General features: G+C 41.7%; 1 pseudogene; it reads right to left on the bottom strand.

Annotated features, from left to right (window-relative positions):
- LOC123725540 (serine/threonine-protein kinase ULK1-like) overlaps positions 1 to 15,663 on the bottom strand; it is a 33,778-nt pseudogene extending 18,115 nt beyond the window's left edge.
- Between the last annotated feature and the right edge of the window lie 281 nt (positions 15,664 to 15,944).

The raw sequence follows: 15,944 nt of genomic DNA, 5'->3' as shown, positions 1-15,944 counted from the left end.
GCTTTCATATATTTGTTCACGTATGTCTTAAAATACATTTGTTCATATGGGCAGAATATTGTTTAAAATATATATTGTTTAATGAACTGCAATCGTTGTCTTCCTTTTATACAGAAAATAAATCAAGGTTGGGCGAATAACTTGAAATCGATAAGCCTATTAATATATTAATATATTTAAAACATTCACATATAAATAAAGAAAAGTTATTTCAAGCGTGTAATAATTAATTTTCTTTCAATTTGCTTCATGGAATCTAATTATCAATATAATAAAACTAGGCCTATGATAATTCCTTGATATTTCCTTCCAACCCCTTATGGGCCATCAGCGGGACACGTCTAGCTGAGTCTATAACAAGGAGTGTTATTAACGGCAGCACCGCTTTATCAAACGTTCATATTGATATTTTAGGCTACGCGATGAAAACAGTTTTCCTGGGCACACAAATCCAAAATGATTGCAAATTCAAATGCTTCTTCCCAAAAGAGTCACCTAACTTTTGCATGGTTCTTCAATAGGCTATGCCAAAGTTAATCGACCTACCTGTTGGATGCGCATTTGGTATCCAACTGTTTAATTAGGCCTAGTGATAGTCAACCACCCTGGATCATTTCCAGCTGATCCAGGAAATATTTGAGCTGTTGTGATATAGCATACGATGCAAAAACACCCAGTGCAGAAAACAGTGTCCAGAACATGTTGATGTCTCATTCGCTGCGCGAGGGAAGTTTGGATCCGCGTAAGATCCAATCCAATACCCCTACATTTATGTTGATTATCTGCTATTGTCTACAGATTTACAGTAGGGTCTTAAAGATTTAACAGAGAAACCACCAGGGTCTTAGATATTTAACAGAGAAACCACCAGGGTCTAAAATATTTAACAGAGAAACCACCAGGGTCTAAAATATTTAACAGAGAAACCACCAGGGTCTTAGATATTTAACAGAGAAACCACCAGGGTCTTAGATATTTAACAGAGAAACCACCAGGGTCTTAGATATTTAACAGAGAAACCACCAGGGTCTTAGATATTTAACAGAGAAACCACCAGGGTCTTAGATATTTAACAGAGAAACCACCAGGGTCTTAGATATTTAACAGAGAAACCACCAGGGTCTTAGATATTTAACAGAGAAACCACCAGGGTCTTAGATATTTAACAGAGAAACCACCAGGGTCTAAAAGATTTAACAGAGAAACCACCAGGGTCTAAAATATTTAACAGAGAAACCACCAGGGTCTTAGATATTTAACAGAGAAACCACCAGGGTCTTAGATATTTAACAGAGAAACCACCAGGGTCTTAGATATTTAACAGAGAAACCACCAGGGTCTTAGATATTTAACAGAGAAACCACCAGGGTCTTAGATATTTAACAGAGAAACCACCAGGGTCTAAAATATTTAACAGAGAAACCACCAGGGTCTTAGATATTTAACAGAGAAACCACCAGGGTCTAAAAGATTTAACAGAGAAACCACCAGGGTCTTAGATATTTAACAGAGAAACCACCAGGGTCTAAAATATTTAACAGAGAAACCACCAGGGTCTAAAATATTTAACAGAGAAACCACCAGGGTCTTAGATATTTAACAGAGAAACCACCAGGGTCTTAGATATTTAACAGAGAAACCACCAGGGTCTTAGATATTTAACAGAGAAACCACCAGGGTCTTAGATATTTAACAGAGAAACCACCAGGGTCTTAGATATTTAACAGAGAAACCACCAGGGTCTTAGATATTTAACAGAGAAACCACCAGGGTCTTAGATATTTAACAGAGAAACCACCAGGGTCTTAGATATTTAACAGAGAAACCACCAGGGTCTAAAAGATTTAACAGAGAAACCACCAGGGTCTAAAATATTTAACAGAGAAACCACCAGGGTCTTAGATATTTAACAGAGAAACCACCAGGGTCTTAGATATTTAACAGAGAAACCACCAGGGTCTTAGATATTTAACAGAGAAACCACCAGGGTCTTAGATATTTAACAGAGAAACCACCAGGGTCTTAGATATTTAACAGAGAAACCACCAGGGTCTAAAATATTTAACAGAGAAACCACCAGGGTCTTAGATATTTAACAGAGAAACCACCAGGGTCTAAAAGATTTAACAGAGAAACCACCAGGGTCTAAAATATTTAACAGAGAAACCACCAGGGTCTTAGATATTTAACAGAGAAACCACCAGGGTCTTAGATATTTAACAGAGAAACCACCAGGGTCTTAGATATTTAACAGAGAAACCACCAGGGTCTTAGATATTTAACAGAGAAACCACCAGGGTCTAAAATATTTAACAGAGAAACCACCAGGGTCTAAAAGATTTAACAGAGAAACCACCAGGGTCTAAAAGATTTAACAGAGAAGGCATCAAGGCAATGAGTTAATGTTTTTATATGTTTCTGTGCATGGGATTGGACACCGAGGTCAGCTACTTTGCGTGACTGTGTAGGATAGGCTAGGCTGTTGTAGAAACACCCAAAAGTATTTCCTTTCTATTATACAGGACATTTAATGACAACAATTTAGTAGCCTAGTGGGCTTCTAAATACATTATTTGGTGATTTTGAATTACGTAAATCATGATAATGATGATGGTAACAGATGGACTCTGGTCCCTTTAATCATAAACTATTGCCAAGCGGTAGAGAGTCTCTGAAATCACAATGTTCCCATTTCCCATGTCATGTAACAGTCTTGAAAGGACCAAATGTTGTCGGCCTTTCACCAGATGTAATATTTGAATAAATCCAGTAGCCTATGCTACAAAGTATAACATTCTGACCATATGAATTCATTTATTTTAGGCCATAGCCTAAAGAACAGCTACATGATTGAATGTAAAGCAGCAAATAGACAACATTGTTTCACATTCTTCAATAAAAGACTCAAACAGAAACAGGCAATATGCTACGGGGGGATGTCTGTTTCTCTCTCTCCTCTCTCGCTCTATGAATGACTCGTTTTGCATTGAGTGGATTCATTTTAAGCACCCTCTCTTTGAGTTGGGTATATCTGCGTATGATTGAGTCTTATATCGTTGGGACTATGGTGCTCACCTGAAACGGGGCTTTCCCAGTCAGACACTGGAACAAAATGGTTCCTATGCTCCACAGGTCAGCCTTGGCATCATAGTTCTGAGACATGATGACTTCAGGTGCCTGGTGGATACAGGAAAAAATGTCAGAGTTGCACACGACACATATCAAACATTGTACCTAATGGCAGATTAAACATACAAATAAATAAAAATGCTGTATTTAACCTTTATTCAACTAGGCAAGTCAATTAAGAACAAATTATTTTTTACAATGACGGCCTACCCGGCCAAACCCAGACGATGCTGGGCCAATTGTGCGCCGCCCAACGGGACTCCCAATCACAGCTGGATGTGGTACAGGCTGGTTTCGAATAAGGTACTGTAGTGACGCTTCCTGTAGTGCTTTTTCACCACTCGGGAGTATGACCATAGGCAGTTTGAGGTTGTGTAAGGAACTAGAAGTGCTCACCATGTACATAGGGGATCCACACAGAGTAGCAGCCATCATGTTGTTCTGAAGGTACCGTGCAAACCCAAAGTCAGCTGGAGAGAGGAATAGGAGAGCGAGAGATAGAAGGGGGAAAAAATGATTCAGCAATAAACAGGTTGGTTGTTTAGCAACAAAACCGACGCGTGCGGAACTATGGTGTAAAACAGACAAGGTTGGCTTAGATTGCTGATAACAAACTATTTGTCTTCTCCAAATGTTTATTGCAACATTTGTTGATTAGCTAGCGATTTTTTGTAATATTAGCATTGACAAGAAATCAGTCAAAACACCTCTACTAAACTAGATGAAATTGTTTTAAGGTCATACCAAGGATCATTTAGCTATTTGATTTTAAGTGTTGAGACCCCTTGAAGTATCAAAATAAATATATATTATTTTTTAGGCCTTACTGCTATTAGCCCATACAAACGCATTGAATAACAGATTCACTACATGGAACAACAGAGTGTGCCATTCATTTTTTCAACTGGTACCGGGGACCTTTGGACAAGTCTTGTGAGACCTGTGGGCGTCCTAAAGCAACATCTACATGTCCGTGAGAGTCTCATCTTACCATAGAGGGGTCATATTAGTGTGTAGGCCAAACCGTTCCGATGCTACAGATGATTTTGTGTGAAGAACAATTTTGGGGATGTCTCATGGTCTGACAAACACTGCTCTAGCTCTGTCACCTTTCACCACAGATGCGGAAGTGCAACATAGGCGGATGCCTGACTGATTTTTATGGGGATTTTGTTTAATGCTAATTAGATTTTCATGGGGGCTCGTACATCGACCTTTGGGGGTTAAAAAGGCTAACATTTAAGATCAATAGGCACTGAGAAACAAATGAGCAAGTTTCAAAAGAAGTATCAGGATTATAGCAGTCGGTTGTGAAGCATGCTACAGTCTTCACAAAGGCAATCAATTCAGTCTGCAGGATACATGGGCTTGAGAGGGATTAATATGAGTAAGGTCTAACGATGTATAAAATGCTGCTCTTCAGTCTTCGGCCCTGCACTCATTAATTCTTCACAGCTATAAGATTGAACACGTCACTATCATTTATATGATGCATTACTGAGCATGTGCACACCCCCCCCTACCTATCTTGATGCAGGTGTTGGTGGAGTGGGACTTGCGTCCTGCGGGGGTAGGAGAGCAGAATGTTCTGTGGTTTGAGGTCTCTGTGAATGATCCCCTTGGCCTGCAGCACCCTCATGGCCCCGGCTATCTGCTGCAGGAACACTCGGATGGTGTCCTCACTCAGGGTGCCCTTGGCTAGGGGTGGGACAGGACAGACTGCCATTAAGGGAAAAATAAAAGACTCAACCTTATTTGACTATCAAAAGTATGTAAATTATGTTATTTTTCAATACTGAACTTTCTTTTTGGTGCCATTTGACTGTCGTGTGGTTCACAGACCATAACAAGCATGTTCATTTCACTTCCAAATGTAAAGGCAAAAACAAGCCCAGACAAGGCATCGTCTCTCATTCCACCTTCCTCTGGCTCTCACCGTTCATCACTCCACTGACCTCTCTCTCCAATCACTTCCCTGGCCCAGAGATGGTGTCGGAATCCCTCCCTCCCCCTCAGTCGTCTGTGGAAGTCAGACAGCGTGCCCCCCTTGCATCCTAACAGAAACACCAGACCTGTACCCCAGCAGCCTATGAAAACACAGCTTCTCTGTAGCCTGGGACTGGAATCTAAATAAACAAGCAGCCTAGGGAGGGCCTAAACTTCCTGTGCTAAATTCAGAGGCCTGGTTGTTTCAGCCCACACCCTCATTACCCACCATTACATCATCCCAGCTATCATTTTCACTTTGCCAACATACTCTAAAACTCTGCCTTGATGCTCTAGGTGACTTTCATTATACCCAGCTTTTTCCACACACAAGCTGGCTCCAGTCACTGTGTGCTCTGAAACCTTCCCCCATTTCATTGTGTGCTCTGAAACCTTCCCCCACTGAATTTGCCACACTATGTGCTACAGAGGCCCAACTGAAGGAAAGCAAGCAATTCTAATGAGAGCTTCTCTGGGCTTTTGACAGATGAAATAGTCCACTTACAGTGGAGATAGTCCGCCAGGTCCCCACCATTGCAGTACTAGAGAAAGATAGAGATGAAAGGGAATGACATTAGGAGACATACAATCAGCAGAGAGCAACACACAGGTTGAATTGCTGAAGAAACATTAAGGCTTTAAATGTCTGACATTACCCTCAATCAAATTACATTTTTTAACCAGATATACAAAGTTTTAGTCGGGGACAGCCCTAATGGGGATAGATACATAATACTCCTCACTAAGGAGGTGTGTGTGAGAGAGAGAGAGAGAGAGAGAGGGGTGGCGGCTAAGTGAATGACACTGACGGTGCAGCATTAATATGAATGAAGCCTGGTCATTGGGTGGGGTAAGTTTGGACAACAGGAGGTCTTTTGACTCCTTTGTGTAACCCTGAAAAGGTTTTGTCTTGTGTCACTTCACTCTAAGACATACAAGTTCCCTTTTAACAAGAAAGCTAGAAAAACAGTCAAATTGAGTTCAGCAGGAATTGGGTCTGTTTTATTTTGTTAAACTACCGAGGTGTTTAGTCAGAACCCTCATAGATAGAGGGTGATTAAGTTGACATGACCCAACGGAACCCATGAAACCTACTAGCCTACAGAGGCAAGAAAAAGAATGTGAACCTTTTGGAATTACCTGGATTTCTGCATAAATTGGTCATAAAAATAAAATCTTCACAACCATAGACAAACAGTGTGCTTATACTAATAACACACAAATTATTGTATTTTTGTCTATATTGAATACATCATTTAAACATTCACGGTGTAGGTTGTAAAAAGTATGTGAACCCCTAGGCTATTGACTTCACCAAAAGCTAATTGGAGTCAGGAGTAGGCTAACCTGGAGTCCAATCAATGAGACGAGATTGGAGATGTTGGTTAGAGCTGCCCTGCTCTAGAAAAACCCTCACAAAATTTGAGTTTGCTATTCTCAAGAAGCATTGCATGACGTGAACCATGCCTCGAACAAGAGAGATTAAGATTAAGAATTGTTGACTTGAATAAAGCTGGAAAGGGTTACAAAAGTACCTCTAAAAGCCTTGATGTTCATCAGTCCACGGTAAAACAAATAGTCTATAAATGGAGAAACTGCAAAGATGACTGCAAGAGCACAGCGCAGATTGCGCAATGAGGTTAAGAAGAATCCTAGAGTGTCAGCTAAATACTGGCAGAAATCTCTGGAACATGCTAACATCCCTGTTGACGAGTCTACGATACGTAAAACACTAAACAAGAATGGTGTTCATGAGAGGACACCACGGATGAAGCCACTACTGTCCAAAAAACAAAACAACGCTGCACGTCTGAAGTTAGCAAAATAACTCTGGATGTTCCACAGCGCTACTGGCAAAATATTCTTGGACAGATTAAACTAAAGTTGAGTTGTTTGGAAGGAACACACAACACTGTGTGGAGAAAAAAAAGGCACAGCACAGCAACCTCATCCCAACTGTAAAATATGGTGGAGGGAGCATCATGGGTTGGGTCTGCTTTGCTGCCTCAGGGCCTGGACAGCTGCTATCATCAACAGAAAAATGACTTCCCAAGTTTATCAATACATTTTGCAGGGGAATGTAAGGCTGTCTGTCTGCCAATTGAAGCTCAACAGAAGTTGGGTGATGCAACAGGACAACGACCCAAAACACAGAAGTAAATCAACAACAGAATGGCTTCAACAGAAGAAAATACACCTTCACCTCCTGACCGCATCCCGATTTGAGATGCTGTGGCATGACCTCAAGATAGCGGTTCACACCAGATATCCCAAGAATATTGCTGAATTTAAACAGTTTTGTAAAGAGGAATGGTCCAAAATTCCTCCTGACCGTTGTGCAGGTCTGATCCACAACTACAGAAAACGTTTGGTTGAGGTCATTGCTGCCAAAAGGAGGGTCAACCAGTTATTAAATCCAAGGGTTCACATACTTTTCCCACCCTGCACTGTGAATGTTTACACGGTGTGTTCAATACAAGACATGAAAACGTATAATTGTTTGTGTAGTATTAGTTTAAGCAGACTGTTTGTCTATTGTTGTGACTTAGATGAAGATCAGATCAAATTTGATGACCAATTTATGCAGAAATCCAGGTAATTCCAAAGGGTTCACATACTTTTTCTTGCCACTGTAAATAGGTTTGTAAAATTCTGGGACCTTCAAAAAAATGCCCTTTTCCCCCCCCAGAAATCCATGTTGGAGGATTCCTGTTTTCCTGCATATACCAACCCTCCTGATTCTCTGGATTCCTCCAACCGGGATTTTGGGAAACCAGGGAATTTATAGAAAGTTCCCCGAATTGTTCAACCCTAAGCCTAACTGAACTCAATAGCAGTCCTGAGGTCTGATTGTAATTTGATTAGGCACAACCGAGGATCTGTAGCTTATTTTTCTTTTCTTTATACAGAAGTTAATTCTCTCCCCAATGCTCATGTTTCCTGCGAGCCTAAGGACCTAGCTAATTACAGTCTCAGTGAGGGTCGAGTTAGAGCAAGAGTGTTTGTGTTGAACCGCAGACCAAAACAAGGGCCTAAGACAAACATGACAACACCAGAAGCTTACCTCCATGACCAGGTACACAGAACTGGCCGTTTCCTAGAGTGAGACAAACAAACACAAGTCAGGGTGGGTGCAGAGGACAAAAAGGAAAGAGAAAAACAATACATTCGGGTATCGGAGGTTTTCACGTCAACACTTTGGCCACTTGGAACAATATGATCTGTGACGTGTTATGGAGCAGGAGTAGATGAAGGCACATACCTACTTGTGCTCAGTGACATAAGTAAAAAGTCATTGCTTCACTGGAGTAGGTAGGGTAAATTAAGAAGGATGACTTCTGAACAAGGACATTTGTAGAGAAGAATATGCAAGCAAAAAATGTATGTTAGTCAAATTAAAGTCTAACTCACTGGAACTTATGTTACATCTTCTTTGACATAATCCACTACAATGACTACTGGCTTTTCAAGTTGTTTGAGCTCAAACCAAAGAGGCAACGGCACATCACTACGCTAAGTCCCTGGGCCATCCGTGCTGAGTTAACAGTATGGGCTGTGTTTGCCTGGGGGTCACAGAGGTTAATGCAGACCAGGAGTAGGCAAGAGTTCAGAGGGTCACACAAAACCTCCCCCTGTTGTGACAGATAAAGTGTGAACCATGCTAAAGCGATTATCTGAGTCATCGCGCTCATTCAGCTAAAGGTGGAGAGGATCAACATCTAGCAAGCTGGTTCTCCAGTACTGCTGCCTTCAGCACAAGTAGCACACCAATAGAACTGAGCTCATCATAGAACATATTGGGAGCAAGGCTTAACCTGACTAATTAAAATTCAGAAGTACCATGAATATGCCACAGAGCCATATGAATATGGGGGCTGCCTGCATGACACAAACAGGAAAGGTCAATTTAGAAACTGATAGGCTAGTCTTCGCCATAGCAACAGTTGGCATGTCAAGAGTATAATGGATTATAAAGCACTGTAATAAAAAATTACTGTATGCCGTGTCTGAGCGTTCATTTCAGAGAGGCATCTGCATTAAAGCTAATTGGGTTTTTGTGGGGGGACAGCTTGACTTGGCTGACAAAGGCAATATTGGACCACCAGGGAGGTTCACTGTTAAAGAGATGGTACAAGTCTGTTGTCTGAAATCAAAACAAATTATCTTCCAAAGCACAAACAAACAATTAGAGTCGTACGCCATATTACGCCCACCTCAGTAGCTTGTAGGGCTGTGACGATACCAGTATCAGAATATATTAAAACAAGAAGCAGACCAAACTCTGAGGTCCTTTAAAAACCTGCTCCGTCAAATATTGTGTGCTACATAGCTTGGAAAATATATAAATGTGACACTGGATGACAACATAATGTTTGTTTCCAACATTAGGGCTGTTTTCCTAAAGAAGTTAAATCAGCCTGTTTTGTTTCCTTGCCACGATACTAACGAGTATCACGATACTGGTATCGTTCGGCCCTAGTAGCTTGGCTGCTTTTTGACACTGAAAACAGATGGGCATTACTGAGCCCTGGCAACCCTTTTTTCTCTCTACGATTTACCAACAGCTTGTCAGCCATGGCACAGGCCTTATGAAAACAAGACAGTGCAGCACACTTCAAAAAGCCCTTCACATAGAAACAGATGACCCTGCTCTTTCTCCATGTCTAGGTCTCTTTCAACAGCCAATCAGAGCTAGAGTACTGGCTGATCTCAGAGTTAACTACTGCTGAGTCAAAGCTTCTGAAGTTGTTTTTTTTGGCGAGACAGCAGCCAGCCCAGCCACCCATCTGGTTTCCATTGTACTTTGCCAGGCAGGCAGGGACAGACATACAGTATGTCTGCCCAAGGTGGTTTTGGCTTACTGACCTGCTAACATCTCCTGTTTATGACAACCAGCATACAATAGAAATCGATGCATACAGCGCTCCTCCCCAATGCTACGTGCCTAGAGGAGTGTAGGCCTACATGCCAGCCAGGTGTTCTACCAACACAGGAGCTTAACACAGGGCATGGCTTTTCTTCTCCCTACACCACACCAGTCACATGTAGTAATGAGCCAAGGAGCCCAGTGAACTGCAGCACATATCACGCAGGCATGCACAGAACTGTGTACCTCACAGGTCAAACATACATGTATGTTTGCCCAGAGGGCTACAGTAGCCTAGCCTCGAAAATTACCAGACTGTAGCGAAACAGAATGTAAGCCCCGAGACTTACAGATGGTTTTACGAGGTTAACGGCAGCAAAGGTAAATACAAAACCTATCTATGTGATGTGAGTCCATTTTGAATCTTATAGAAATACTGTAGCATGAAATACAGTAAGACTTTGAAGCTGGTGGAATAGGAAAAGACAAGGCAAGCCTAATGATCTAGATCAGGCATGTGCAACTTTGATGGGGGCGGGGGCCGCAGTTGCTCGCGGGTCAGCGTACCCGCATCCCGTCATAGGTTGGAGAGAAATGTTTGTAGTTTTTAATATGATATCTGAGTGAGACTAACAAAATCAAGGGGCCTCAACAATGATAACAAATTTAGATTGCTGGCTGCTAAACTATTTTAGCAATCCTAAAAATGTTAGCTGACATGGGCTAATTGACCCGACATAAGAGTAAAACTGCTGATACACAACCAAATTTCGAAATTGCAACTTGTGTTCTCGTCACTTCCTGTTGAACGCAGAAGTAGGGAGAGCTCAGTTTGTTATTTTGGAAAGTTTGAAAGGCTATTGAAAAAGTTTGGATACTAAATCAAATCAAATTTTATTAGTCACATGTGCCAAAAACAACAGGTGTAGCCCTTACAGTGAAATGCTTACTTACAAGCACCTAACCAACAATGCATTTTCAAAAATACAAATAAGAAATAAAAGGAACAAGTAATTAAAGAGCAGCAGTAAAATAACAATAGCAAGACTACATACAGGGGGTACGGGTACAGAGTCAATGTGCGGGGGCACCAGTTAGTCGAGGTAATTGAGGTAACATGTACATGTAGGTTTGATTAGATGTTCAGGAGTCTTATGGCTTGGGGGGGGGGGGTAAAAGCTGTTTAGAAGCCTCTTGGACCTAGACTTGGTGCTCCGGTACAGCTTGTTGTGCGGTAGCAGAGAGAAGTCTATGAATAGGGTGGCTGGAGTATTTGACCATTTTTAGGGACTTCTTCTGACACCGCCTGGTATAGAGGTCCTGGATGGCAGGAAGCTTGGCCCTAGTGATGTACTGGGCCGTACGCATTACCCTCTGTAGTTCCTTGCGGTCGGAGGCCGAGCAGTTGCCATACCAGGCAGTGATGCTCTCGATGGTGCAGCTGTATGACTTTGAGGCTCTGAGGACCGATGCCTAATCTTTTCAGTTTCCTGAGGGGGAATAGGTTTTGTCGTGCCCTCTTCATGACTGTCTTGGTGTGCTTGGACCATGTTAGTTTGTTGGTGATGTGGACACCAAGGAACTTAAAGCTCTCAACCTGCTCCACTACAGCCCCGTCGATGAGAATGGGAGAGGTTAAAAAGGTCAGTGAAGACACTTGCCAGTTGGTCAGCGCATGCTCGCAGTACACGTCCTGGTAATCCGTCTGGCTCTGCGGCCTTGTGAAATGTTGACCCATTTAAAAGGACTTACTCACATCGGCTACAGAGAGTGTGATCATACAGTCGTCCGGAACAGCTGGTGCGCTCATGATTGTTTCAGTGTTATTTGCCTCAAAGCGAGCATAGAAGTAGTTTAGCTCATCTGGTAGGCTTGTGTCACTGGGCAGCTCTCGGCTGGGCTTCCCTTTGTAGTGTAATGGTTTACCAGCCCTGCCACATCCGACAAGCTTCTGAGCCGGTGTAGTACGATTAGATCTTAGTCCTGTATTGTCGCGTTGCCTGTTTGATGGTTCATCGGAGGGCATAGCGGGATTTCTTATAAGCTTCCGGGTTAGAGTCCCACTCCTTGAAAGCAGCAGCTCTAGCGTTTAGCTCAGTGCCGATGTTGCCTGTAATCCATGGCATGTACGTACGGTCATTGTGGGGACAACGTCATCGATGCACTTATTGATGAAGTTTTTAATGTCCCGTTGGTAGTTTAAACTTCCTTGTATGTCATCAATTTTATTTTCCAATGATTTCATGTTAACTAGTAGAACGGAAGGCAGTGGGGGTTTATTTGATCGCCTATGAATTCTCAGAAGGCTGCCTGACCTCTGTCCTCTTTTTCTCTGTCTTCTCTTCACGCAAATGACAGGGATTTGGGCCTGTTCCCGGGAAAGCAGTATGTCCTTCACGTCGGGCTCGTCGGACTTGTTAAAGAAAAAAAAAGCATCTGCCAGTTTGTGGTGAGTAATCGCTGTTCTGATGTAAATTTTGTCAATTTAGTGTGGGAGAGGTGTAAAAATTATTTTTAGTGATCAATAATGGCAAACCTCCTGGCATTGACAACTCTACCACTGAATGCTCGACTAAGAAAAGCCAACTGGCATTAACTCCTGAGGTGCTGACCTGTTGCACCCTCTACAACCACTGATTAGTATTTGACCCTGCTGGTCATCTATGAACGTTTGAACATCTTGAAGAACGATCTGGCCTAAAATGTCCATGTACTCTTATAATCTCTGCACGGCACAGCGAAAAGGGGACTGTCAACCCCTCAGAGCCTGGTTCATCACTAGGTTTCTTCCTAGCCACTGTGCTTCAACATCGGCATTGCTTGCTGTTTGGGGTTTTAGGCTGGGTTTCTGTATAAGCACTTTGTGAAATCTGCTGATGTAAAAAGGACTTTATAAAGCAAAGTGATTTAGGTAGCAGTGGTTACATTACAACCCTTACCATCCCCAGTTTTATGTGACTCCATAGGAAAACAAATAAAATCTCATCATGTACCTGAGAACACAAAGTTTGCATGGCTGCCTAGGCTGCGGCTCAGAGGACAGGTGTAAACATGGCAGGCTGCTGTATTGGCTTAGCACTGTGACAACACAAACTTCTGACTACTGGAACACGCCTGTAGGAGATCATCTTCAATCATCGCCACTCAGAACCATATGGTTTCATAGTGGGACCACAGAAAGATGGCTACCAACACCCTTCAGTGGGATGTGACATTCCAGTTTCTGGAACCGTTTTCCACCTGACCGTGACCTTGTTATTGCTTAAGGCTGAAAGGATCATCAAATGAACTAACGTGTCTTGAAATTAGCACAGATCAAGCTACACTGGATCGGGCCAATTTGTGTTGTAAGATGTGGATATTTTAAAGCTGCTCCAGTATTCACGATTGTCAATGTTTTCATGTGTAGAAAGACCACGAATAACAAAAATGTAGATAATTGGCAAAACGTTTTTTAACTATTAATATCAAAAATGTTGTTCATTAGCTAAAACTTTTTTTATATATATATATGGAAATGAAACAGGCAGGGAGCAGGCCTCGAACCCTCGACCTTCTAGCACGAAGTCCAGCACGCTATCGACTGTGCCCCAAAAGCATGCTCAAGCGGCAGAGTCGATAACCGTGCTTATAAACCCAGGGTCTTTACAATATAAACAGGCCTATGATTAGTATATATCCCAGAGCCCAGTATAGAAACATCAAACTTGGGTCACAACCAGCAAGTGATGTAACAAAGATTAAATTAACAGAAGTGGGTAAAAATGAGCATTTCATCCAACACGCACAAATGCTCTACTTGGCTGATATGACAACTGGGACATGGAAGAAAAACATGACACGCTTTAAACTTAGTGTAAACAGCAGTTCAAACTCCATAGTAGAAATCTAGCCCTGTCCACACATTTCCTAAAAATGTATTTGGCTTAATAATACATACCTGAAAGTCATGCAATGCAACAATGTTTTCATGTTTTAGTTCCTGGGGGAAATAAACAGGAAATGTTAGTTCTTTGCAAATAAAAACTCAATTTTAGTAAACATATGGAAATTATTGAATATACTACATCAAAATAAAACTGGTTGCCTTACCTTGAGAATTTTGATCTCTTTCCCCAAAAGGGTCTGAGATTTTGCCAAGTTCTTCTTGTTTATGCATTTCACGGCCACCTCCCAGTCGTGTTTCTAAAGACAGACAAGAATTATGAATTATAATGCACAGTTTGACTACAGTATTCTGGGTGCCTGTACGGCTGTTTAATGAATGTTAATAGTTGAAATGCATGGAACATAAAATAGTGAAAGTGGTAAGGTAGCCTACTATATAGCGAAGGAATTAACGATGGACACAGGACTTAAATCCTTAGTTACCTACTAGCTATAAGAGGCATGGTGACAACATATAGAGGAATGTATAGCAGGCTTGGCTCCATTTTCCCATGGACCAGAATCCTCCCTCAGCATGAAGTGTGTTGTTGTTGGACAGACATGTCTCAGCATGCCTTTGTGGCCAATACTTAAATTTGGACTTTGTGAATAGCAATTTTTTTCCCCTCTTTATCATTTCCCATCTTCATCTCGATTTGAACACCCTCCCCACCCACTTCAACATAAAATTATAATTCTAGCCTAGATGTTAGACCATCACAAACCCACCCACCAAACTGTTAAAGAAAAATACTGTAATTTATGTTCATTGTAATAAATTATCATCAGGAGACTCAAAAGATCACATTTCATCTGCAAATGGCTGTTGATATTTTTCATCATCAACCCAGACGATCACGTCCTTCAGCTGCCAGGCCTCTCGATTTAAGGTCGTACTAAAACAACATAGAGCAAATTCTACAAACGTAGGAGAAACATGATGAACAATGCATACGGGAAGACTTAATTTGAATAATAGCTAAATTGATACAATCTTGTTAGATCTAGATAAAAATAAATTAAAACACGTTAAAAAAATGCCACATCGTCCCCTCACCTCTCTATTCCTGCCTTTGAACACCACCGCAAATGCACCGTGTCCTATCAAATCCTTCCTGCTGAACTCGAATTTCCCCACGGTTTCCATCACTCCAGAACCTCTGGGTTTTATTTTGAGGTAAAATGAAAAGCGTTGCAGGGTTGCAGATCTCTCTCGGATGTCCCTTTCTCCTCCGTGAAGTCGGCACAGCTGGAAAGTTCACCTCGTCTTTCGATTGCCATGGGCTGCCTTCCTGAGAAAGAACGACTTTCTTCTCTCATGTTTAGCTAACGAATGGAAAGGAGTCGGCCTCCTTTCAACAATATACGAGTCCCATGTTTTTTTGTTATGGTAGTTAGCTAGTTAGCACAATTGACGCAGTGTTTACAAAGAGACAATAACTCCAATGTAGACTGGCTAGGTAGCTGCTAGCTTAAATATCCACCTTAAAAACAGAAGCCTCGGTTTTGTTTGTATACGGAGGAAATCGTTGGCTCCATTGCAAATAATGTGTTGTAATTTGTTCCAACGCAAGTTCACGATAATTAGGCAAGCGGCATCTCGTAATATTTTCAATGGGCTTGAGTAATAGTTATTTTTTCTTTGCAGAGCAATCCTCGTATCGATGGTGGTCTCAACAAAGCCTTCAGTTACTCTCCAAGCCCCGAAATGCTGCGCAGGCGCACGAACTTAAAGCTTTATTTTAAAGAGGTGTCACATCGGTGTTCTGTTGTTGCCTACTCTACTGCATTTAACCACGTAGCGACTATACCACCTCCTAGACTATAGGGGACAACAGTATGAGCCATTAAACCTAGCGGTCATACAGGTAAGTGGTTCCAATCGTTTTTCCACCATTAATTTTTCTCATAAGGGATTATAGAAAAAAAGGGCTGTGTTTTGTGTAGGCTTTTAAATCTTGTAAATCATGTAAATCTCTCTAGGACAAGGTGACTTTTATCAATATATTCGCCTGTATTGACCTCCGAAAAATGA

Source organism: Salmo salar, chromosome ssa01 (genome assembly GCF_905237065.1).
Source record: "Salmo salar chromosome ssa01, Ssal_v3.1, whole genome shotgun sequence".
NCBI classification, from domain to species: Eukaryota; Metazoa; Chordata; class Actinopteri; order Salmoniformes; family Salmonidae; genus Salmo; species Salmo salar.
Note: the sequence above shows the minus strand (reverse complement) of the source record. Positions and strands in the feature narration are given on the sequence as shown.